The sequence below is a fragment of the Otolemur garnettii genome, unplaced genomic scaffold (genome assembly GCF_000181295.1).
Source record: "Otolemur garnettii isolate 467f Iridium unplaced genomic scaffold, OtoGar3 scaffold00015, whole genome shotgun sequence".
Taxonomy (NCBI): Eukaryota; Metazoa; Chordata; class Mammalia; order Primates; family Galagidae; genus Otolemur; species Otolemur garnettii.
The window spans coordinates 10,548,597-10,575,394 of record NW_003852410.1 but is presented as its reverse complement, the minus strand read 5'-3'; the positions used below and the strand labels follow the sequence as shown (position 1 = coordinate 10,575,394).

Sequence of the window (26,798 nt, the reverse complement as noted above, 5' to 3'; positions counted from 1 at the left end):
GCTTTGGTTCATCAGGTCTGGTAGTGAAAACCTCAAGTTCTGGAGTTAGGCACAAATATCTGGATTTGATTGACTACTGGCCAGCGGCGCCACTAACAAGCTGGTTGAACTGGGACATGCACTTGAACTCCTTAGCTTTATTTTTCCCATATGTGAAGTGGGAAAATAATACTAGTCATACTAAATATAGTTGTTTAGAAGATTAATTGAGATTAATGTATCTAAAAGTCTTAGCACAGTGCCTGACATTCAGTAATTACTCAGTGAGTTTCAGCTAATATAATATCATTAATATTATTATGGATAAAGAAATTTTAGCTTGGTGCCCATAGCTCAGGGAGTAGGGCCCCGGCCACATACACCAAGGCTGGCAGGTTCCAGCCTGGCCAGGCCTGCTAAACAGACAATTGCAACAACAAAAAAAAATAGCTGGACGTTGTGGTGGATGCCTGTAGTCCCAGCTACTCCGGAGGCTGAGGAAAGAAAATCGCTTAAGCCCAAGGGTTTGAGGTTACTGTGAACTGTGACACCATGGTACTCTACCAAGGGTGACATAGTGAGACTCTGTAGAAAGAAAGAAAAGAAAGAAAGAAAGAAAGAAAGAAAGAAAGAAGGAAAGAAAGAAAGAAAGAAAGAAAGAAAGAAAGAAAGAAAGAAAGAAAGAGGAAGAAGGAATTTTTAAAGATGGATTTAGGGAAAGCAGTCATCCCCTGAGGACATACATTGACTTCCTCCAGTTTCTGGCTAGTCTCTATTATAAACTAGTGATATGGGTAGTGCCTGTGGCTCAAAGGAGTAAGGTGCTGGCCCCATATGCTGGAGTTGGTGGGTTCAAACCCAGCCCTGGCCAGAACCTGAAAAAAAAAAATAATAATTTTAGGGGCAGTGCCTGTGGCTCAAAGGAGTAGGGCGCCTGCCCCATATGCCAGAAGTGGTGGGTTCAAACCCAGCCCCGGCCAAAAACTGCAAAATAAATAAATAAATAAACTCATGATATGCATCTCACATTATAAACAATAACAGCAAGAATAGCTACCCTTTATATAATTTCAGGCACTTTCCTAAGTACTTAAATAGACTAACTCATTCTCATAAAAACTTTAAGAGATAAGTAATATCCCCTGGTTTACAGGCAAGTAAAATGAGATCAAGAAGCATAATAGCTCAGTGAAAAACAACCAGTAGAGCCCAAACTCAAAACCAGGCAGTCTTTTGCCAAAATCAATGTGTTTTTACCACCATATGCTCCATTCTCAAACCAAGGCACCCTAAGAGGCCCCAGTGAACTCAGGGAGGCATCATAAGTAAATGTTCCAGGCACAGTGATGCCCAACCTCTGTTAGCTACTGAATGAGCCACGCGTGTGAGGGAGTTTCATTTCAATATTATATCTCATTACTTCCATTTCAATATCACATCTTTGTCAAAGCTCGGTTTCCAGTGGATGCTGTGATAAAAAGCAGAGACTGTGTGAAATCACTGTAGAACAGGAAGCAAGGCTGGGCAATCTTATTCTCGGATTCGAGAAGTCGTGCTGTGCCCAACAGAAGTATATTTTTCCATATGTTGAAGTGGGTAGTTAAGAATTAAATAAAAATATTATTTTCCTTCCAATATATACATATTTTATTTTTAAAACATCCCTTAAGTTGTTAAAAATGATTTGTTTATACCAATCTACTTTATAAATGGAGCTGTTAAACTGAGTCTGTTTTGGCTCTGTTTTGTTGTAATACAGTGAGGACATCACAATCAGAAAGAGTTGGAGAATCTCTGAGCTACGTTGTTCAGCTCCCTCAAGGAAAACCCTATTTGAAATTGAAAGATCAGTGCATCAAACCTCATTAAACAAACACTTGTAACTTCTCAGATATTTAGAGGTTCCTTTCTCAAAGAACTCACCACATAATAGAAGAGATAGACATTGTATTAATCAGCCTTCTTCAGAGAGATAACACTAATAAGATATGTGTGTGTGTGTGTGTGTGTGTGTGTGTGTGTGTGTATGCAGGACTGTATTAGTGGAATTGGCTCATGTGATTATAGTGACTGACAATTCCCATGACAGGCAATGCAGCTCGATACCTTGAGCTACAGGTAGCAAGGCTCAGCGCAAATCTGAAGTCTTTACAACCAGGGAAGCCAATGGTGCAATTCTCAGTACAAGATCTAAAGCCTGAGAACCCATAATGATCCTGGTCTAAACACAAAGGCTGTAATTTGGACATCCAAGGCAGGATATTAGTGCATCCCAGCACCCCGACGCAGAGAACAATTTGCTGTGTCTGTTTTTGTTCAATCCCAGCCCCTAGATGATTAGAGAGCCCCTGTCCACATGGAGGGGAGCTATTCCCCACTTACACCACTCAGACTCACATGCTAATCTCTTCTGGAAACACCTTCACAGAAACACCTCAAAATAATGCTTTATCAGTTCTCTAAGTCTTATTTAATTTAGTTAGATTGACAGCTAAAATTAACCATCACAGGCAAAAAGGTTCGTACTACAATATGATGTGTGGACCAAGTTTTGCAGGAGCCACATCCTCCTGGGCAGGTCACATCAATATTTAGAAGGCCATGGCATTGAGAAATGGGAGAAAATTGAACTGGGTAGAAAAGCAAACATAAGACATTTTCAAGAAGAGATGAATGAGACAGGCAAAACGCATGATATTTATAGAATAATGAGTATGATAATAATGGAGCATCCACTAATTACACTATCACTTATTAAGTACTTGTTAGTCCCAGGCAATACATTAGGCAGTGGGTTGTGGAAATGAAAGTCGGAGTGACTTTCCTCACTCTGCTCTGACATTTCTGGAGGATCCAGACAAGAATACAGAGTATTTAGGTGAATGGTAAGACATACAGTTGGAAAAAAAAGTTAGAAGTACAAGTAACATATTGCTTTTAATTTTTAAAGAGATCAGGGACCTTTAGAATAATAAACTCAGGGTCTGATTAGTTTGGGTTAACTAGTAGCCAAATGCATTCGCAAATATTGATATTATTCAAATTAACTTCATCTTAGTGAAAAAGATGCTGAATTTGTGTATCCGTCTGCTGATTAAATGAAAGGCATATGTACATTTTTCCCAGAATCATGACTTATTCAGTTTATGGTCTAATTATTGGTTGAGAAGATAAGTAAATAACAAATTATCATATGAAAAATGTGAGCCTGGGCGTAATTAATGCAATAAAATAGACCGTTCAGTATGTGAATAATTTCATTGTAAATTCTAGGAAAAGGGCATGATTTCTGAAGAAAGATAAGACCATCAAAAAGTCTTCAGAATTAAATTAAGAGATGATTTTTAAACACTTATTGTATTCAAATTTAGTGATTCTAACACAATAAAACTATTGAATCTATATTAGACTATCTGTTGAAGGGTATTGACCCAGGTAGTTAGGAAGCAGTGACAATTGTCCTCCAGTTAATCGTAGACAGTACTCTAGTGGTTACTGAAGACCTCTATTTAGTCACACACTGCATCAGGTTGCAGACAACACAATTATATACAACCAGAACACATTAGCCAAATGCTCTAACCCCCTCAACAGGCTAGGGGAATCATCTTTCTAAAATCCTACTCTAAGACTGTGGTATAGGCACACAGTTAGAACAATTCTGTTACCCCTGTGGTCACCATTCATTTATTTGTTTATTCAATAGAAATTTATGCATACGTGGCTAGCTATTATGACAGCAAAAAATATCACAGAATTCAAAAATTAATTTCAGCTGAATAATCAGAGATGTCTTCAAGAAACAAGTGTTACATCATCTATGTATTAAACACAGTGGCCTCCAACCCTTTTGGCACCAGGGACCAGTTTCATGGAAGGCAATTTTTCCAGGACAGGTGGTGGTGGGAAGTAGGACAGGAGACAGAGCTCAGGCAATGATGTAGCACAACCCAGTTCCTTACTGGTGATGGCTGCTACTGGCCATTGGCCCAGGGATGGGGGACCACAGTTAAAGTACAGACTCTTTAGTTATGTGTGGATCATGAGTCTCCACCAGTATAATAACAGACACTGGTAGAACGGTGTCGGGGTCCCGCCCCTAGAGCAGCATCTGCTCAGACCTGTGGAAACTTGTGGGTTGACTGAATAAATAGAGTCAGAAGCGATGGTAAAAGACAGACATGAGACATAGAGTAGAGTTAAAAGTGGGGGCCAGGGGTCCATTGCCCATCGTGGAATTCCGGCAATGGCCCCAAGTGTTTGCTCCACTCTGCTTTTACTGGAGTCTATTTGCCCAGAGGGTAAGATGAGGGAGTGAACAAAGGTGTCAGTAGTTTATTGGATTGATTATATCAGCTTCTATTACTATTATAATTAATCTTAAGGGTGGCCTTCAGGAATCTGAAATCTGAATTTTGGATTGGGAGAGCCCACCGCTTGAGGTCACACACACAGATTTTTAGGGTGTTAAGCTCCACTAGTTCTCTGTGGAGTAAAATGCCATCAGCATTAATCCCCTCAAAGACATGATGGGAGGGAGGCATTTTCCTCCCATCACCACCACAGAGGATTTTCCTCTGCTATAAGGGACATAAGCAGTTCTTTTGCCCATATCACAGAGCTTGAACTACTCCCTTGGTCTCTGCCCCAGACAAATACAAATCTCCACAATGGGCATCTGCTTTGCCTGTTTAATGGGGAGGAAATGCCCTAGAAGATGTGTCTTTTCTAGGACTTGTCATAGCCTCTTCTATGACCATTACTCTCCTCAGAGTGCTCACAGACCCAGAGGGTTTGTAAGCTGTATCCCCAACAGGCTAGAATTTCAGAAAAGGCAAGAAGCTTGATGGCAGCTTAAATGTAAACCAGCTGACTTTGCTTTGTTCCGACTCACTCAGTTTAGTTTTCCTCTTTTTCTGGGGGTGCTTTCCTTTGCCAAAAATGGGTTCTTCAGTCCCCATTCTCCCAGCAGAACAGGAGGGTGGAAGTAAGATAAAAGAGGGGAAAGATGTGGTCGTAAAGGCAGCTGGTAATAGTAATTAAAGAAGTCTTTCTTTGTATTCACCAGTGTGAACCTCTTTCCTACTTAGCCGTCCTCCAACCTGAATGCAGGTTGTCATTGGCTTTCTTTATTCATTCAATGAATCAAGCCTTGGAGATGTTTCGAGCTGAGTTACTGTGTATGGCAGAAAAGTAGAGAGAGATGAATAGAAGTAATAACCTGAAATAAGATCCTCTTGTTTCTTCTATTATTAATTCAATTCAGCCAATAGTTATTAAGCATCTGTGATGTGTTAGGTCCTTTGTAGATAGAGATACAAGAAAAGGCAAATTTCTAGCCAATAGGAACACAAGGAACTATAAAGCATCATGCTAAATATAATAAATTAAAAACATAAACATGGGCGTAGTTAAATGGTAGATCAGATCAGGTGACAGATAATTGTTAATGATGGGTAAGAGAGACTATTTCACAAAAGTGATGGCTTTTAGTCTCAAGTTATTAAACCAAGACATTTCTTGTTCTGTGACTCCCGATAAAGTGACTCCAAATAACGATGAGAACAAGAAACAGAAATCAAAATTCCATTGTCAATGAGACATAGAAGAAAAAAATAATCACACCACAGGCTCTCAAAGGAAGGTGACTGCAAGAAGCAGGTGAATTACCTTTCAGACTCCCCGAGAAGGATCAGAAGCTAGGGCCCCTCTGGAGCAGTAGGAATGCTGGAATTTAAAATAGAGGGCCTGTTTGAAAGTCTGTCACTTAGGCACCCCTACCTTCTCACAACCGATAGGAGGTTGGAGAATATTTACAAAGAAATTGAGCTACCAGAGCTCCACATGTTCAGTTTTAAGACAGAAAAAAAAAAAAAAAAATGTAGCATTGAGTATTGAAACACAAAAATTAAGTTTATATGATTCTTCTGTGGATAAATTGAAATACTCATAAATAAATTTAAAGTGAATATAGATTCTCAAATATCCATGTTTAGAAATTTCCCAATAAAGGCTTGCCACTCATAGCTCAATGAGTAGGGTGCCAGCCACGTATACCGAGGTTGGTGGTTTTGAGCCCATCTCAGGCCTGCTAAACAACAATAAAAACCGCAACCAAAAACCAGCCAGGTATTGTGGCAGGCCCTATAGTCCCAGCTACGTGGGAGTCTGAGGCAAGAGAATTGCTTAAGCCTAAGAGATTGAGGTTGCTATGAGCTGTGATGCCACAAGCACTCGACTGAGGGTGACATAGTGAGACTGTCTCAAAAAAAACCCCAGAAATTTCCCAATGAAAACCAAAGTCAGACATAATAACCTAAGAATAACATCCACAAGTCCACAAACTACACTCCTGAGCACAGATACGTGAATACATCCCAGGCTTCTCACATTTGAGGAAGGCCTAAGTGTGAGAGGGTCAGGCTCACAATTAAATTCTGACTATTAAAAATGACATTAGGAAGAAAACATAATACTTTTTTAAAAAATCACCATTTTCTTCACAGAGATTATCAACGTTGTTATTTATAAAAAGAAGTCTAAAAAGATAAATAAAAGACAAGCTGAGAATATGAAAACATTTTTAGACGTTTAAATTGTGACAGCTAAAACACAAAACCACCCCAGAAAAGGAAACAAAACAAAATAATTTTTAGAATAAAAATTGTAAGATAAAGTTGAAAGAATTATCCAGAAAGAAGACTAGACGTAAGAATTAAGTGGTCGTAGAGATAATATGTGTATAAGATTATTAAAGAATTAATGTACAAAATACAACATCCTACGGCATTTCTAAAACAAGGAAGAGGAAAAAAGAAAAAAAGTAAGCCAGGCCCAGTGGCTCACACCGGTAATCCCAGCACTTTGGGAGGCGGAGGCAGGTGGATTGCTTGAGCTCAGGTGTTCCAGCCCAGCCTAAGCAAGAGTGAGACTCTGTCTCTACTAAAAATAGAAAAACTAGCCAGGCGTCATGGTGGCCACCTGCAGTCCCAGCTACTCTGGAGGCTGAGGCAAGAGGAACTCTTGAGCTCAGGAGTTTGAGACTGCAGTGAGGTATGATGCCCCGGCACTCTACCCAGGGTGACAGAGTGAAAGTCTGTCTCAAAATAAATAAATAAACAGAAAAGGAAAAGAGAACTAAAAGGGAAAACAGCTTAAAATTATCGTCACAAAACTGTCCCACATATAAAGGATGTAAGCCTTAAGATTAAAAGGATTCACCTGAGGTCCCACAGAATGAGTAAAAATAAACCAAATCTTCGAATGGTAGTGATAAAAACAATACCCTAAGCAAATATGAAGGTAAAATGGTAAAATAAAAACGTTTTTGTCCTACAAAAGTATGCAACGTTTACTCCCTGTACAATCAGACACTTTAAGATTGCAGTGCCCAACCCCGAGGCTGCAAACTGTGTCCCATAAGGAACCAGGCTGCACAGCAGGAGGTGAATGGGGAGTACTAAGGAGCCTCTGTATGTATTTACAGCTGGTCCTGGTCACCCACACCACTGCCTGAGCTCTGCCTCCCGTCAGATCAGCAGGAGCACTACCTTCTTCTAGGAGTGCGACCCTACTCCAAACTGCGCATGTCAGGGATCTCGGTTGTGTGCTCCTTAAGAGAGCCTGACGCCTGATCATCTGAGGCAGAGCTAAGGCCACAAGCCACACCCTACTGGTGTCCCTGTCTCCCATCACCCCCAAATGGGTTTGTCTAGTTGAAGAAAAACAAGCTCAGGGTTCCCACCGATTCTGCATTACAGTGAGTTGCATAATTAGTTCATCCTATATGATCATGCAATAATAATAGAAATAAAGTGCACCAAATATGTAATGCACTTGAGTCATCTCAAAACCATTTCCCCTACGCCCGTCTGTGGAAAAACTGTCTTCCATGAAACCAGTCCATGGTGCCAAAAAGGGCGGGGACTGCTACCAGAAGACAGGCTTCCAAAATTGAGGAATAAACAAAGGAAGCTGAAGACTTGGTGTCTGTGAAACAGGAAAGCCCTCAAGGAGGAAGACTAAGACAAGTCCACCAACACCGGCAAGTTCAGCAGGCCTAGAGAAGAAATGCGTCCAGGAACGATGTGTGAAGGGCTTCCAGGGATCACTCCAGCAGCATCATGACTGATCACAGGGACAGTTGTATCAAGAAGGTTTTACAGAGTTCATGAACAGCAAAGGCTCGTCCTGGTATGCCGAGACTTAACAGAGGCAATGAAACTGTGGAGAAATTATAAACTCTCAAAAAAATGAAAGTTATGCAAAAGGAAAATGTGATCAGACCATGTGGATATTCAATGGACAATATTTATATAGTCACAGTGATGAACACAGTGAATGTGGATTTAAAGAGAAATTGAAATAGAATTAATTATGCTGGGCAATTTGAGGAATGGAATTGAGCTATAAAAATTCGTATCATCACCTGTATTGTAGGATTGCAATGGGGAAATGCTAAGTCTGTTAAATCAAGACGTTTTCCTGACATGAATATTATTTAGAAATATGAAGATATTTCTAATGGGAATATGGATATGAATGGGAAAATTCATATCCATATGGATATGGATGGGATATTTCTAATGGGAAAATTCCAGTGGGAATAATGGAACCAGAGTGGATGCTTATAAGGAGTAGGTTAGGGAAGAGATATATATTGTTTTTGCTTTTCTCAGACTTCTAGCATTACTTGGGTTCTTTAACATATACACATACATTAGTTTGATTAAAAATACAAAGAAAATTTTATTTATTTTTATTTTAATTATTATTTTTTGAGAGAGTCTTACTTTGTCACTCTTGGTACAGTGCCATGGCATCATAGCTCACAGCAACCTCCAACTCCTTGGCTTAAGCAATTGTCCTGCTTCAGCCTCCCAAGTAGCTGGGAGTACAGGTGCCTGCCACAAAACCTGGGTATTTTTAGAGATGAGGTCTCGCTCTGGCTCAGGCTGGTCTCAAACCCATGAGCTCAGGCAATCCACCCACCTCAGCCACCCAAGTGCTGGGATTACAGGTGTGAGCCACTGGTGCATAAATTTTTAAAATAGAAAGAAAAGATCCCTGACAAAGATTTGGAGTACCATTGGGGGATTACAAGATGAACAAGGATAAAAAAAAAAAATAGTAGTCAGACAGATAGGAAAGATTAAAAGCAAAAAGCAGAAAAGGCAAGTTGTATTAAGGGAGTATCAAATAATGCCCTATAACAGAAGAATCAGGAGGCAGAAAGGCAGCGTGGTGTAATGGTTAAGGGTCCATGCTCTGGAGTCTTTCCTCCTGGTTTTGTATTATGGATAAACAACTTAATGTGTGACCTTGTGAAGTTCTTTAACCTTTCTCAGTTTGTATATCAATTTCCATATCAGAAAAGAAGAATTGATACCTTTTGCAATAATCTGGATGGAACTGGAGACTAGTCTCCTAAGTGAACTATCTCAAGAATGGAAAAACTAACACCACATGTACTCCCTATCAAATTGGAGCCAAGAGATGAGCACACAGGTGCAGGGAGGGAAGTCAGCTCAGTGGAAATCAAGCAGGAGGCAGAGGGGAGGAGGGAAGGGGTAAAACCCTACCTAGAAGGGACAATGAACACTATTTGGGTGATAACCAGACTCGAGCATTACATAAGCCACCCATGTAACCTCTGTAAAGTTTTAAAATAAAAAATGAATACATTAATTAAGAAAAAATAGAAATTTGGACATTTTGGTTAGTACTGCAGTACTACACTGGTTAGTTAACCAGTGTCCTGACTATGGATAGGTCTGTAATTTCACCCACAGATAGTATGGAGGGCTGCCAGCTTCCTTCCTTCAAATTCCTGTGTTGTTCTGAGCTTCAGAGTCTGAGACACCTAGGAACTTGCTAACCAAGGCACAGATCAAACCTGAAATGCTGATGGGAAATGCCAGGGAATGTCATATCCTCAGCGGTATCCCTCAACTGATCAAGTAAAAGAGTAGGTTGCTGAATATGCCAGCCTCTCCGTCCCTTTAAGGAAATTTCTAAAGTGCATACTATATAGTTCCCCAAAAGGTCCGCTGAGACTCTGAGGCCCTGTTCCTTCCAGTGGGACTCAGTCCATTCTGCACATTTCACTGAATTTTCTCCTGTCTCACTTTCCCCACCCTATCACTCCTGCCTCCTGCGATCACTTCCCAAATAAACAAGTCCTTGTCTCAGGTTCCCTGTTGAGAAAAGCCATTCGAAACATGTTTTCACAAGGATTAGATAAAATAATTTATTCTTAGCACAGCTAAGTACTTACCACTGCTCCCAGGACATAGTAATGTTTGCTAAGTATAAATTGTTAATCCATCACTATTATTATTATTTGTTCTTGTTTAACGCTGTGTTGCCCTGAGTAGAGTGCCGCAGCATCATAGCTCACAGAAACCTCAAACTGTTGGGCTCGAGTGATCCTCTTGCCTTAGCCTCCCAAGTACCTGGGATTATAGATGCCCACCACAAACCCTGGCTAGTTTTTCTATTTTTAGTAGAGACAGAGTCTCACTTTTGCTCAGGTTGGTCTTGAACTCCAAACTTAGGCGATTCACCAACCTCAGCCTCCCAGAGTGCCAGGATTACAGGGGTCAGCCACCGTGTCCAGCTCCATTACACTTCTGTTATCATTTTAGACCTTTTCCTAAAGCTAAAGAGAAACCTTTACAGAATAAGAGCTAAATCCATAGGACTCAGTGACTCACTGAATATATGAAGGAGGACAGAGGAAAGTAGACCTTGAATGACTCCCAGACATGTGTCTGGTGGGTAATTGACATAATAGTAATGTTCACAAACAACAAGTATAATGGATCCACCGCAGTTTTATTTCAAGTTAGATGGCCATCTAAAGGAAGTAAACTCTTTAAAAAATGGGCTGAACAGGAAATTCTTGAGATATTTCAATATTTATTTGGTAGAAGTTTCAATGAAGAAAAATGAACAGGCTTGGTCAAAGACCTGGAGAGAAAACCCAAAGCAAGTGACTTCAAAACTAAGACAGCTGGGCTTTGGAGTGTGTAGTCCTACTTCATGAATGAAGAGAGTAAGGCTGTCTAGGTAAGTGACTCACCCCAGATTCACAACTCCCTGATTTGATGGTCCTAAGACCCTCAATAATGTATTCTTTTCCAGTCGGTTTTTCCACCATCACTCTCCTTAATTAACCCCCACTCTTGATTTTAGGACTGGTCACAGGTGGTCAATGTAGGTAACAAAATTGCCAACAGGAAGAATAAAGATTTATTTCCTGAACGAATCCAATTCATCTTGTTTTCTTCAGTTCACGTACTAGGCGCTTGGTCTTTCACACCGTCCATGTCTCTGTAATTCATAATTTAATGGAAATGATTTTGGCAACTCCAACAGACATTTGAGAGTGAAGCGTAGCTTTTGTGTTGTTAATGTGCTCTGCCAGACTGAGGACCCTGGTGTTAATAAGATGGCCGCTTTCCAATGCCTCTATAGAAAACACCATTTCCCTCTCTCCTTTTTCTTTTATTTACAAATGTAATCTCTGATCCATAAATTCATAAGGTGAGAATGGTGCGTTGCTAGCTTTTTATAGGCCCAGACATGAAGAGCCAAATTCATTGATCCGGTTCCCATCTTTTCAGCCACTTAGGGGAGGAATTTGAAAAGAAGAAAACATGGCAGAAGTGAAGGAGGGGCTGCTGGAAAGTGTGACACGGGCTTTTCTACATTCTCTTTCCCGGATAAATTGTGCCTTTTTTTTTTTTTTTTTTATCTTTATAAAGAAAGTGTAATTTAAAGCTAAGCATATTGTAACCTGATGAACTAATAAATCACCCATTAACATAGGTGATAATTTTTACAAAAGCTATCAGTAACAATCTTGTTGTTAAGATTACGACATTGTTGTAAGATTACAATATTTTTTACAAGATTACAAGACTGTTAAGATTACAATAATGATTAACAATGACAAGATTGTTAAGATTGCAATATTTTTTCAAACATATTCAGGTACTTATATTTTCAAGGTCCTGGGATATGGTGGAAATGAGGTGTCTTGTGAACAGATCCTGAGGATATTTGAAAGAGTGTCAGTAGAAGAGAATGAATTGAACCATGTGAGGTTAGCAGCAAAAGAATAAGCCCCAGGACTAAAAGAATTGTGCATGATTCATAAACAGAAGAAGTTCAGGTATTAGATAAACATGTTTTTTCTCCTTATTTTCATCCCCTTCATGTGTACACTTTTCATCATTCCCCTTTAATTCCTTCCAAAATACAAAATCGTGACTGGCTCTATTGAGATATAATCCACATGTCATAAAATACCCACATGTTAAGGGTATAGTTCAATGATTCTGAAAAATGTATGAAAAATTCTGAAAAATTTATGTGCTCATGTAACTTTTCATTCCTCCATATTGGGATACAAAAACTTTCTATCACGATAAAGAATACGTTAATGCGTTGGCCCTGAATCAAGGCCAGCAGTTTGCTGAAGCTGTTGGTTTCAAGCAGGTGCCTAAAGAATTATCTTTCTATGGTCTGTTGGCTATTTCAGAACTTTGGAAATGTAATGGTCAATTCATTAGAAAGAAACAGTATGAGTTATTGGTGATAGATGTAGGCTAGTATATATTTGTAGTCTTAATACTGGGGTTCCAAAATATCTATAAAATATTATTATATTTATCTCAAGAGGATATTTAAGTTATTCGTTAGAATTATAGTGCTGTTAAATCTTAATTACAGCCCCCCAAAATTACTGTGGGTTTTTACCCAAAATAAAAATATAATTCTATAGAAAAAAAAAAAAAAAAAAAAGAATACGTTAATGCCTTTCTGAAATCAATCCCACCACACCTCCAGCCCACAACAACTAAACGATTTGTGGTTTTTAGCATTTTTCTGACCGGAGAATGTTATATAAATGGAAGCCTATGGTACCGTATTCTTTTATCTTGGACATTTTGTTCAGCATATTTTTGAGTTCCATTCTGATTATTTACACGTATCACTAGCTTTGTTCCTTTTTATTGTTGTATAATCTGTATATCACAATTAGTTTAGTCATTCACCTTTTCGTGAACATTTGGGTATTTTCCAATTTGGGACAATTATAAATGAAGCTTCTGTTAAGATCTGCGTGTAAGTCTTTGGGCAGATACATGTTTTTACTTGTCTTGAGTTCTACTTAAAAGAGGAATTGATAGACTGTATGTGGGGGTTAACGTAATAAACATTTGCCAACGTGTTAGTATCATTGAACATTCCTGCCAGCAATACTGTTTATGTAGAAGAGTTTCAGCTCTTCCACCTCCCAGCATATGGCACTGTCCATCTTTGTAGTCATTACAGCCATTCTATTGCGATGTGCTATGTCTTGTTGTACTCTTAATTTGCATTTCCCTAATGATTAATGATGTTAAGCATCTTCTCATGCACTTATTTGCTCTTCAAATATCTTACTTTGTACAGCGTCTGTTCAACATTGTTTTGCCTACCTGTATTAAATTATCTTTTTAACAATTATGTTACAAGGTATTTTTGTACATTCTAGATACAAACCTTCTACCAGATATATGTGTTTTGACTATTTTCTCTCCGTCTCTGTTGAAGAGCAGATAATCTTAATTTTTACAAAGTTCAATTTATCTGTTTTTATGGTTAGTGATTTTTGTGTCCTAAGAAATCTTTGCCAACGCCAAGGTCACAAATACTTTCTCCTATGTTTTCTTCTACAGTTTTATAGCTTTAGCTTTTATGTTTAATCCATGATCTATTTTAAGTTGATTTTATGTATGGTGTGGAGTAATGTACAGACTGTTTTTCTCATGCCATGATTTTTTTTTTTTTAGAAAATTACATTCTTGGTTGAATTACTTTATTGATTATAAGTTTGGAAAAGGCTTTCTTTATCTCTTGTTTTTATTTGTGGTAGGGAACATAACATCTTCTAAAGTTTGCTTGGAGATTAGCATTATGCTTTGGAATGATTTTTACATTTCTGATTTTATTTAAAAGCGTGAACGTGACAACCTATGGCACAGAGTACTAACTATTTGTTTAATAATATACAGATAAATTAACATACACAAGGTGCTGAGATGGGAAGAATTTGTGCATAGTCACTAGCTTTTCATCACTTTTTGTCTGAATGACTATCATGCTAATTTTTTATGTCTTCATGTATACATAAATATTTCTTGAGTGGTAGTTGGTACTGAGCTATGTTATGAAAACACAGAGTTAAATAGATTGAAAGGCTTCTTCTTGAGAGGTATATGAGGAAAAACATTGTGAGAATTAATCAATGCAAGTGTTGTAACAATGAGTCTTTTGTTTGTAAAAAAAAAAAAAAAAAAAAAACACAGCAAAATCAGTATTTCATAGCTTCCATAATGTCTTTATATCATGAAGCTCCTACTGAAAGATAAATATTAAGGAATTTGGTATATTAATTTTGATTTGCATGTATTTTTAAGTATCTTTTTATTACATTAAAATAAGAGCCACATTAATAGAACTGTAAATAAGAGTTAAAAATATTCACCCCTAATTTAACTAGTCCTTCTTCCTTACTGATTTCACTTACCTATATTCTTATGCTGGTCTTTATACAAGAATGAATACCCTGAAACAGAAATAATTTTACATTTCTGATTTTTTTATAGTATATAAAATCACAAGTATGTTCTCTGTTGCTACACAGATTTCATATTTATCCCTTTTCATGGCTGCAAAGTATTCAGAGAAAGTATAGAGACTATCATTTGCCTATTACTACGGGGCATTTAGGTAGGCCCCCACATTTTCCCTTAGAGATAACTCTAAACAAGAGAAAAATCATGCATATGGCTTTTTCCTTCTTTTGTATAATTGATGTTTAAAATATCATCATAATTAAGTGCTTGATGATAGAAAAGTCTGACATGAGTTCAAATCCCACTTTGTCACTCTCTAGCCTCTTGGGCAAGTGTTCTGATCTCTCTGAACCTCAGTTTCCTTATCTGCAAAATGATGATGATAACAGTTCCTGCCTCATTCACTTGTAATTACATGTAAATTTGAAGACCACCTTTTCAATACCTGGACTTTAACTTAACTATATAGGTGTATACAATACAAATTAACTTGTATAAATGTGCTGCTGCTACTATCATGTGTGCACATGTACTTGTTTGAGTACCAGGCCTTTTGTTGGTCATTTTTTTAATTTTTTTATCAAATCATAAACACATAGATCATGTATACATTATTTATGGGGTGTGTATGGGATATTTATGCCATTAAGGCATTAATGAAATGTATATTTACAAAAGAGGGGAGGTGAGACGTGGCTCTCTTCTGAGGTTATTTTTACAAAATAATTTATTAAGGTGATATTCATATGATATAAAATTAACCACTTTAAAGTAAACAATTCAGTATGACTCAATGCATTCACAATCTTGTACAGCCTCCACCATTATCTCATTTCAAGACATTTCCATCACTCCAAAGTAAAAACCACTTGCCAATTAAACAGTGTCTCCCCATTTCTCTCTTGCTGCTTCTGTTCTCCAACAAGTACCAATTTGTACTCTGTCTCTATGGAGTTATCAATTCTGACTATTTCACTAAAGTGCAATAATACACTATATGACCTTTTCTATCTGCCTTCTTTCATTTTGCATGTTCACAAAGTTCATCTACGTGGCAGCATGTTTTAGTACTTAATTCCTTTTATAGCTTAATAATATTACATTTTACACCAATATCACTTTTTTTAATCTCTTGGGCATTTGGGCTATTTTCACTTCTTGGCTATTTTAAATGTGCTACTACTATCATGTGTGTACATGTGCTTGTTTGAGTACCAGGCTTTTTTATTTTTGTCTTTTTTTAATTTTTTTTATTAAATCATAAACAGATGTTATGTATAGATAGTATCATAAATAATAAACAGATAGTTATGTATATAGATCATATATACATTATTTATGGGGTATTTATGAGGTATTTATGCCATTAAGGCATTTATGGGGTACAATGTGCTGATTTCATATAGAATTAGAAACGCTTTCCTCATCTTTTTTACTTAATTATTGTGTTAAGACATTTATACTCTATATTAATATTCTTAGGAATGGAATTGTAGTGTTACGTGGTAATTCTGTGTACAGCTTATTGAAAAACCAAGAAACTATTTTTCAATAGCATACTGTTTTGATTACCGTATCTTGTATTAAGCTTCAAAACTGGGGTGTTTGAGTTCTCTCAATTTGCTCTTTTTCAAGATTGTTTTGGTTATTTAGACCCCTTACAATTACATGTAAATTTGAGGATTAGATTTTCAATTACTGGTTTAAAAAAAATGGAATTTTGACAGGGCTTGCTTGGAATCTGAGGATTGCATTGAGTAGTTGACATTGATGTTTTAACAATACCACGTCTTCCAATCCATGAACATGGGATATCTTTGCATTTATTTAGGTCTCCTTTACCTTCTTTCAGCAATGTCTTATAGTTCTCAGTGTACAAGTCTTTCACTTGTTGGTTAAATTTATTCACAGGTATTTTATTCTTTTGAATGTTATTGCAAGTGACATTTTTTTCTTAATTTTCTTTTCAGATCATTTCTGGTATATAGAAACATAATTGATTTATGTTTGGGATTTGTATGTTTTGTTTATGTAACTAATTTTTATGTGTTAATCTTGTACCTGCATTTCTGCTGAATTTGTTTATTTGTTCTGGTAGCTATTGTGCATTTTTTTTGTGATTTTCTAGGTATTGATAGATAGCATTATGCTATCTGGAAATAGAGATGACTTTGTTATTTCTTTCCCAGTTTAGTGCCATTTATTTAGTTATCTGGCCTGCTCACTCTATTTAGGACTTTTAGTACAATGTTGAATAGCAATGGTGAAGAGAGCCATCCTTGTCTTATTTTTGCTACTAGGGGAAAGATTTTAGTATTTCACCAATGAATATGATGTTAGTTGTAGTTTTCCCCTAAATACTGTTTGTCATTTGAGGAAGTTCCTTTCTAGTCCTGATTTTCTAAGTATTTTTATCCTGAAAGGGCTTTGGATTTTGTTGAATGCATTTTTATACATCAATGGAAATGGTCATGTTTGGTTCTTTTCCCCTTTATTTTATTAACCTGGGGCATTCCATTGATTAATTTTTTTATGGTAATCCACCTTTACATTCCTTAAAAACTTACATTTAAGAATGATGTGTAATCCTTTAATGTGTTATTGGACCAGAAGTGACTTTGGTCCTCAGATGATGTTGGCAATGTCGAAACATTTTTGGTTGTCACACTGAAGAAGGGTGCCACTAGCATCTGGTGCTTTGAGGCCAGCACGCTCCTAAATATTCTACAATAAATAGGACAGACTCCCTTTCCCTTACAACAAAGGATTAGCCAGTCCAAGGTGTCAATCAATCTTACCCAGGTTGAGTAACACCACCATTGTCTCTCTAACCTGTTATTCTGCTCCTTCTGCCCTCTACTGCTCAGAACGCCCTACTCTTCTTTGCAAAGCTCTAACCACGCTGAACCTTTTAGTTTCTCCTATCAGCCAAGTTCTCTTTTGTCTTTCATCTTCCACACATAAATTTCTCTCTGATCAGAATATTCCTTCCTTTTCCTCATTTCCTAACATCATCTCCAGGTTTTACTTATTATTATAAGATTTTAATCACTTCCCCTGGAAAAATTTTCTGACTCTCCTTAGACTAAGGTGGGTACTTTTGCTATATTTTCTCCCAATACCAGTGCTTCTCATACCATAGCCATTTTCAGAGTTGATTAAAATCACTATTAATCACAATTAATTTCTATCAGGTTTGTGAGGGTCATGCTATTGCTTTTATTGTATCTTTAAGACCTGATTCTGTGCCAGTTATATAGTAGTTGTTTTTTTTTAAGTTATAGAATGAATATATACTGAGATGGTAACATCTTAGGAGCAAAGATTCAAGACAAAAGTGAACTCCATGTTATGATGCTGTACTAGTTGATGTTCTGCCATTACACATCCTATTTTTCAATTTTCTTTTAGTTAAACTTTATTTTTAATTTCCTTATATATTTCATAGCATTTTTCAAATTGTATTATCTCCTTCTACCATTGACTATATTTCTAAACCCTTATAATTACAGGACTCTTTTATATCTAAGAATATTCTAAGCTATATTATGTTCCCCAGAGTATTTTTGTTTTCCTCATGTAATTGGCTAAATATTTAAATTTATTGAATTTAAATTTAAATTGATTTGGAGGAAGTTTCAGATTTTGTTAGCCTATTTTGCTTGAAGTCTTTCTAAGCTTCCATTTGCTAATCTGCAAAATGGACACGTATATAAAAAGTTATATCCATCCTGACTTTTTAAAAAATATATAAATGAAAAGTATATACTCAATAAAATAAAATATAATAATATTTTATTAAGATATAATAATATTTTATTAAGAGGCGATAAAATACGCTCGGCGCCTGTGGCTCAAGCAGCTAAGGCGCCAGCCACATACACCTAAGGTGGCGGGTTGGAATCCAGCCTGGGCCGGCCAAACAACAATAATGGCTGCAAGCAAAAAAATAGCCAGGCATTGTGGTGGACGTCTGTGTTCCCAGCTACTTGGGAGGTGGAGGCAGGAGACTCACTTGAGCCCAGGAGTTGGAGATTGCTGTGAGCAGTGAAGCCACAGCACTCTATCCAGGAGGACAGCTTGAGGCTCTTCTCAAAAAAAAAGAGGCCATAAAATAGAAGTACATACTCAAATGTATCCTAATTATAGGTGCTTTTTAAAATAAATCTTCTGGTTAAGGTAAATCTGATTCTCTGATTAATTTCCTACCTTTGTTTTGCCATGTTGAATGGCAAAAGTCCATTTAGCTGGAAGAATTTTTGGAGATTTGACCCTCTTTTATCAGCTTATCCAAAGAAGCAGCAATGATGCCCAATCTCATTACACCCCAGGTCACTGTGTTATTATCTCATTTTGAGATTACTGAATCTTCATTTATTGGGACTCTGTTTTCCTATTGTCTGTTACTAACATTTTTAGAATAAAAGCTCTACAGTTCCACAATGCCAGGGGCCATGTTTGACTCCCTCAATTTCATATCCCTGATACAAAGAGCTCTGAGAAGGGTCATCAATCAATATTTGTTAAATGAGATTTTCTTTTTTTTTTTTTTTTTTTTTGCTGCAGACACTACATAGTATTGACCAAAAGCAATACCCTGGACTAAGCCCAAAGAGAAGTAAAAGGCTTCCACAAAGACTGCGTAATCTTTACGTTTAGAGTTTCTTCCTGCATCTCTTTAACATGACTTCTCTTTCCAAAACCAACTAGGTACTTCTCACGTAATCTAAGAAAAAAATATAGGGAAAGACATCTGGAGAGTTACTACCCTTCCCTTTGGTCCTGAATGCTCTCATCTCCTGAAAATCTAGATAGGTCATCACCAGATCGACGGAAGCTCAAACATCTCAATTATATATGTATATGCATACATGCATATATTATATACAAATATAATGCTGCATAATATAAATTATATAACAGTAAATATATTTCTCATCTATTTTATATGGACTATATGTATATATGCTTTTATAAAAGTATTTATTAATTTATTTGCAAACAAAGCAGACAGATCAAAAATAGCCTTTTTTCTCTACTAAGGGATATAGAAATAATGCTACTTAAAAGATACAGCCTACCATAGATTAATAAGAATTTCTCTGTGTCTTTTTTTTTTTTTTTTTGAGTTAAGGTCTCACTTTGTCACCCTGGGTGGAGTGCTATGGCATCATAGCTCACAGCAACCTCAAAATCTTGGGCTCAAGCTATCTTTTTGCCTAGGCCTCCTGAGTAGCTGAGAATATTCAGGCACCCACTCCAAGGCCTGGCTATTTTTTAAAATAGAGATGGTGGGGGACTGTCTCACTCCTGCTCAGGCTGGTCTTGAACTCTTGAGCTCAAGGAATCCATTTGCCTCCATCTCCCAAAGTGCTAGGATTACAGGGATAAGCCTGTAATATTCCTGGCCAGGAATAATTTCTTAATAACCATATAATGTCACAAGGAAGACAATTTTATAGAATTTATACTTTTGATACTATAAGTCAAATTCATTTTCAGTCATACAAATTCTTTCAATTCTAAAATTTATAAATCAAATTTATCTACCCTGATATCTGCTGTAGAAAAATGTGTAAACACATAGACTTCTCTAAATGATTATACTTTATTCCCCTATAATAATGAAATTACGCCATTACTAAAAATGACCAAAAATTTGATTCAATTAACACAACCAGAAGAAATCTGTGAACTCAACAAACTAGCTTCGTGTCTTGTATATAAAAATAATAGATTGGTTGAATTTTTTACTTTCCACATATGTTGCTTTGATATCAAATATTCTTGGGATTAAATATATTTTGTCAATTAAATTCTTACAAAATGGGAAAAGGCAATCTATCATATAGACAAACAGTCTTTTCTATATTTCTCCAAATTTTTAAGGTCTTCCATTCGGCTAAAGCAATAGTTCAAGTGATATTCTCCAGTATCTTAGATAGCCATTTAGTTTTGTGGGAGTCTATATTTTACATGAAACATAGGCTATTCAAGAAAAAATAGCCAATGAGAGAAAGAAAACACAAGGTATACCTTAAAATTGAGTGAGCACACCTGCAGGGCCTGAAAGTTCAAAAATTTTGTAGCAGGGAATGCTGTCTCCAAAAATTATTTCAAGTTACATGTATACCCATCAGAATTGCAAAATTGGCATTTTCCTGTTTGAAGCTCCTACTGTCAGCTGGTTTCATCCACTCATTGTTGAATTACATAGACGTAGACCTAATTGAACCTGGCTTTTTTCCTCACCCTTTGGAAACTGTCGTCTCTCTTTCTTCCATCTTAGAATATAATTCTGCAGATCACTACCCTCAATGTTACTTCTGTGTCATAAATGTGACTTTGACATCTTGCTACATAACGCCTACTTGGTGCCTTTAATTCCCACATCTGATGACTCCAGGAAGTGACTAGGTTGACCTGTGATGCCAAGAAAGAGCGAAGCCCCTCACCACTTTGAGCTCCTCCGTTAATTTGGAGACAGCTGTAGCATCACCTGTCATCAGTTCTGCATTGCTAATTCGTCTTCTGAATACTATGGAGATCAGCTAGTTTAAGTGCCTTCCTGTTCCATAATCTGTCAGATGAATAACATTCAAAGAAGCAAAGTACTTTCCTAAAGTCACACAAGAAATTTGACATAGTGTCTGTATCAAGACTAAAGTATATAGTTGAATGATCACCTTGGAGAAGACTGCAATGATGGGACCACTTGAGTTTGGAAAATAACAACTTAGCCATGCTGGTTTCAGGGAGAACAAGTTACCAGCTACTCACCCAATCTATTTTCCTCTTGAATGTCAATGGTCTCCTGTGGACTACACTTATTTACAACAGAGCATGCCTCTGTTAGCTATTTGTTTCTAAAGCTTTTGTTCAAATGACAATGTTAAAACTTCCAATTTTCCCTTTAGCAATCCAAATATATTCAAATTACAAATGGAAAGATATTAGACTGTTAATACTTCAAGCTTTCTGAGTACTATTAAGTTCCATAAAGCTTTTGTGAGTAGGTAATTTTTCATTTCTTACCTTCTCTAATCTTCATTATAGTATTAGAACAACTAGGTAGATGCCTTCTTTTGTTCGTGTGACTTTTTAAGGTATTTATGTAAATAGTTAGAAGTGAAAAATAAGTAAAATACGTTTCAGGAAGGGTATTAGAATACTAAGGTAGCTAATGCTATTCTTAGGAATCACTTAGGAAAAAATGGATTCATTAAAAAAGAAAGTGAGAGAATATTATCAGCCTTAAGAGATCAGCAGCTTGCTACTGTGGAGCTGCAGATTTACAGAATATCTACATAGCAGTAAAATTGTCAAAGACTTCAACATATGCCACCAAGATTATGTGCATATTTTAGGCGCCAATTAGAGGCCTCAGCCATCCCTTTGTGCCTGAGTTTGTCCTGATTATATTGTGCAAAGTATGGCAGCTGGGAAATCCTCCATTTCCAGGCAACTTGAGAAATTTGGTCTTGTTGGTCTGACCAAAAGTTCTAAGTGACGTAGCTGAAATGATGATGTCTTCATGCCTGTGGGCCCAGACTGGGGGAAGATTTGGCCTGACTTTCGACTTGGGTCTTTTCTTAGTTTTCTGACCCAAAGGAAATTACTTGACTTTTTGCATGGGGACTTTGTCTTTTTTGTAAAATGTGAATAATAATACTTTTCTCACACATATTTGGGAGATGAAATAAAAATGTGAATGTGAAATGTATTCTAATATGCAAAGTGCTATATAAATATAAGCTGTTTTCCTTAATTTCAGCAACTTTCCAGCATCAGTGTTGGTATAGCTCACACTTCCTACATGACATCTGCTGGAGGCACATGTCTATATCTTGAAAGTTAAATGTACATGAATTGTACATGAATTTAGTTATGAATTTTTATGTATTTATCAATAGTTATTGATTATAGTCTCAGGTCACACTTTTGAAAACAATTTCGATTAAGCAACTGGTCACTTGTAGAAAAATAACTTTTAAAATTTTTATCAAGACTTTTATAAAATCATATCCTTTTAAATACATACATAGATACTGATGTAGGTAAATAGAGATGTGTTTTCCTCGTGTAGAATTTAAAAAATAATTTATAAGTCAGATCTTTAATTTTTATCCTGATTTATCTATTAAAAGTCCTGCCTTCTGTATATTCTCTCTACTTAATGAAAAAGCCAATTGCAAAACAAGATTGATTAGTAGCAATAAGCTTGGTGTTCTAGCAATAAAAACTTTGCCAAAATCCAATCTTTATACAAGGCACTGACTGTATTTCAAAGCCTATTTCCAACCTTATGTCTAATACATGGCACAGGGTTAATAATTGTAGTAGATCCTGTCCCAGTCCTCAGAGAATCTCCCACACCCTTTTCTATCCCCAGGATTCAATATTATAGCCCTGAAGGCTGATCCTAAAATACCAGCTATCTCTGAGGTATATTTTCCAGCCTCCGAAGCATGCTTCTCTCTATGCAGGAAATAATAACAGAAGGGCCTGAGAGTTAATGCTCCCCAAAGCAGTCCTCAAGCAAAATTAGATGGGGAATGTATAAATAAATACCCATCTTCCTAGCCCCTTGGTTGGGATTACTGAGCATTGTTTTATACCAACTCTCAGTGATCCCCAGAGAAACTGAGATCCAATTGATCACATTGGCAACTGGCTTGATAACAAATCTTTACCAGCTTCCTTCTCTGTCTGAATAATCCACTTCCCTAGTGATGTTTCCTTGGATCACTCAATTAGTTAATGTGTATGATCAGATATGTGTATATGCAGGTAAGCATCTGCCTATTTGCATCAAAATTAGAATCATTCATCTTACTTTAAGCTAGTTTAGAACAACTGTTACAAATGGAACTCAGTTAAGAGTTCCTGGAATGAATTATTTTTTAATCAAGACAAAAATGATTACCTTACCTAGTCTGCAGAGATTCTTTGACTATACATGATATAGTCAAAATAATAGAATATAAAGAATGGCAAAGGGGCTGGGCACAGTGGCTCATGCTTGAAACCCCAACACTTCGGGAGGCCAAGAAGAGAGAATTGTTTGAAGCCAGGATTTTGAGACCAGCCTGAGTAACATAGCAAGACCCCATGTCTAAAAAAAAATTTTTGTAATTAACTAGATGTGGTTCTCACATCTGTAGTCCAAGTACTCAGAAAACTGAGGTGGGAAGATTGCTTGAGCTCAGGTATTCCAAGCTGCAATGAGCTATGATGACTGTACCACTGATCTCCCAGCCCATGTTACAGACAGAGATCTAGTCTCTAACAACAAAAGTAAAGAATAGCAAAGACAACCCTTTTTACAGCTGGGAGGTTGGCACACTGACGTTGGAGGCAGACTTTGAAGATGTTCTATAAAGCTAATTTCTACTGAGGTCTGCTCTGATAACTTCTATGGGATAAAAGTTCCTGACACACAGCAGGAGATGATGTCTTGGTATTCTACCTGTAAATGGTGGTTCTGCAGGGCATAGCAAGCACTTTGGTATTCATCCTGGACATGCAGCACCTGAGCTCAGAAGTAGGTAGGGTATTCATTACCCAGGACATAAAGCCATGTCTTACACTAGTGTTTCCCTGGGCTATGGTGTACAGAAAAGGAGATACCAGTTGATACCAGCAGGAGCTGCAAGCAAGCTTCCAAAGCAACAATTAGTCCTTCAGTGCCTAACTCAACGGCTGCCCAGGGGGTTGTTCTCCTTGAGTTAATGGGAGTATGAGTGTTCAGTGAAGGGAGATTAGCCCCAGAAGACAGGGAAGCAAATTAAACCCTTATTTTGATTTGAATTGGGAGTGAATAAAGTGTTCACTGCTCACTAAACTCAAGTGAAGTTAACGTGTAAGATTGAATGGAGACGAACTTCTCTGTGTGGCAAGGAGGACCTCGGGCGTTTCGTGCCTGGGAACCTCCAGGGACAGAGCGAGATGGAGGTGGCCATTCATCATCCTCTGGGGTGATGGGGATTTTCAGTAAGTGCTGTATCAATGTAGTTAAATCTTCCCAGAACCAATAAAAATGCCCTTTGCCTTTTCTACCTTCTATTACAAGTAATTGCTATTCATCTAGTTATGGATATCTTGAAAGTAGTCACGGAGTACTTGGACTGCCTAGGGGATGGAAAGTTGGAAAGAAAAATGTAAGCGTATATCATTGGCATTCATGAGAAAATTCACATCAGATATTGGAGAAGTAGGTCCCCAGGAGGCAATAGAGAAATCAGGAACAATATTGTGCCAAAAACACCACTCTGGCCGGGACATCAGGGAGTTTATGTCAGGTAGAGTGAAGGAAAGCGATTTGCAAAGAAAAGATGTATGTGCACTTAGTTTATTTATATGCGTACATCCTCTGAAAAACCAGTATGTTCTGGGAATTGACAAGCAAATTGGACCTGAAACTTCTGAAATATGTAGCTGTACTTCCATTTCTTTTACTCTCAAACCTCCAAAGAACTTCTTGCAACATGACCAATACGTTTTCAAACTCGTATCTTTTAAAAACCTGTTTGCAGTCAATAAGCCAAAACGGATTGTGCCCACGCATCCTTTTGCATTGCGCATTTCAGAGGTCAAGTTTATTCCTGTGCAGATTCCAAAAGTTGCTGCCCTTTTCTAGGGATTCATCTCTTCTGGGAACCTAAACCTCTCTATGGTCCCATTGATGACACACCAGGCATGAATGTTTATTTTTTATTTATTTATTTATTTAGTTATTTTTGAGACAGAGCCTCAAGCTGTCCCCCTGGGTAGAGTGCTCTGGCATCACAGCTCACAGCAATCTCCAACTCCTGGGCTCAAGCGAGTCTCCTGCCTCCGCCTCCCAAGTAGCTGGGACCACAGGCGCCCACCACAACACCCAGCTGTTTTTGGGTTGCAGCTGTCATTGCTGTTTGAAGGGCCTGGGCTGGATTCAAACTCGCCACCCACCTTGGATGTATGTGGCTGGCACCTTAGCCACTTGAGCCACAGGTGCTGAGCCATGAATGTTTAAGAAGAAGTGTAAAGAGGTAGGTGGGTGATCATCATTCTTGCTGGGGTCACTTTAGTGCCTGAAGAATTCTGCTTTCACTTATTTTCCCCTAGGTGACTGTTCGGAAAACAGTCACCTGACAGCAGTTAGTTCAGGTTAAGCCTATTTACTCATCTCATTCCCCTAATTTAAAAAGAGCCTTATGTATCTCCTTTCAAGGAGATGGTGCTAAATTCTACCAAGATAACAAAAAGAACAATAACTCAAAATTAGAATTGTTCTAGGAGGCTTTTCCCATAATATCTCTGGAATCCATTTAGGGCACTCATAAGTGGTAATCAATCACCCATGCATTCATTGAATGAACGTAGCTTAATGCCTCTTGTGTACAAGGACATACACAAGATCCTGAAAAACAGACCATGAAAAATATATCATGAAAAAGGAGACATGCCACAAATACTTTATTCATTTCTTCATCAAAGGTAAATTGATTATAAATTGAAAGGAAAGGGTAAGTATTTCTAAATGAAGATATAATGAAAACCTTCATGGCATAAGGTCATTAAGTCCTGGCAGAATGCTAAAATCAGAGAATTCCAGGAAGATGGACCAACATAAACAAAGACATCCTTATAATAACTTGATGTTTTAAGTCTGATTGTTTTATATTTAATGATAAATATAAATATTATTATTATAAATTATAATTATAGTAATAGCATCCATTTATTGACTCTTGACCTCATATGAAATACTGTTCTGAGCAACTTATATGAATCAACTTATCCTCACCGCAAACTGGAGAGGTAGCTACTGTTATTATCCCCGTTTTACAGATGAGGAAACTAAGGCACAGAAGAGTTAAGTGTCTATATCTAGTCCTCTGCCTGGTGAGAGGCAGAGGCTGGATTTCAACACGGGCAACTCGGCTGCAGAGCAGGAACTCTTTAACTACTTCTGGCTTCTCTGAGGAGCTCATAGAGACGTTGAGTCGGTGATTTTATGATCTTTTCCGTTTCCCTTCAGACATGAGTGGACTGAAAAATCAATGCCATTTGGACATGTGAGCTCAGGGCCAGAGTTGGCATCTACCTATCTGTGCGGTGAACTGGTGGATGGGTTGGTAGCTGTGCCCCAGAATTAGTACCTTTGGTTCACATCATTCAAAGAAAAAGAACTACTATTATGAAAAC

The 26,798-nt window shown here is 37.4% G+C and overlaps 1 protein-coding gene and 1 non-coding gene across 3 annotated transcripts in view; both read left to right on the top strand.

Annotated features, from left to right (window-relative positions):
- The window catches only part of CNTN6 (contactin 6), a 311,477-nt gene that overhangs the window by 21,128 nt on the left and 263,551 nt on the right, over positions 1-26,798 (top strand). The gene's annotated exons all lie outside the window — the stretch shown is intronic.
- On the top strand, positions 12,433-12,569 carry LOC111723803. Its single transcript, XR_002772267.1, has one exon. It is a non-coding gene; the product is annotated as a small nucleolar RNA SNORA2/SNORA34 family (small nucleolar RNA).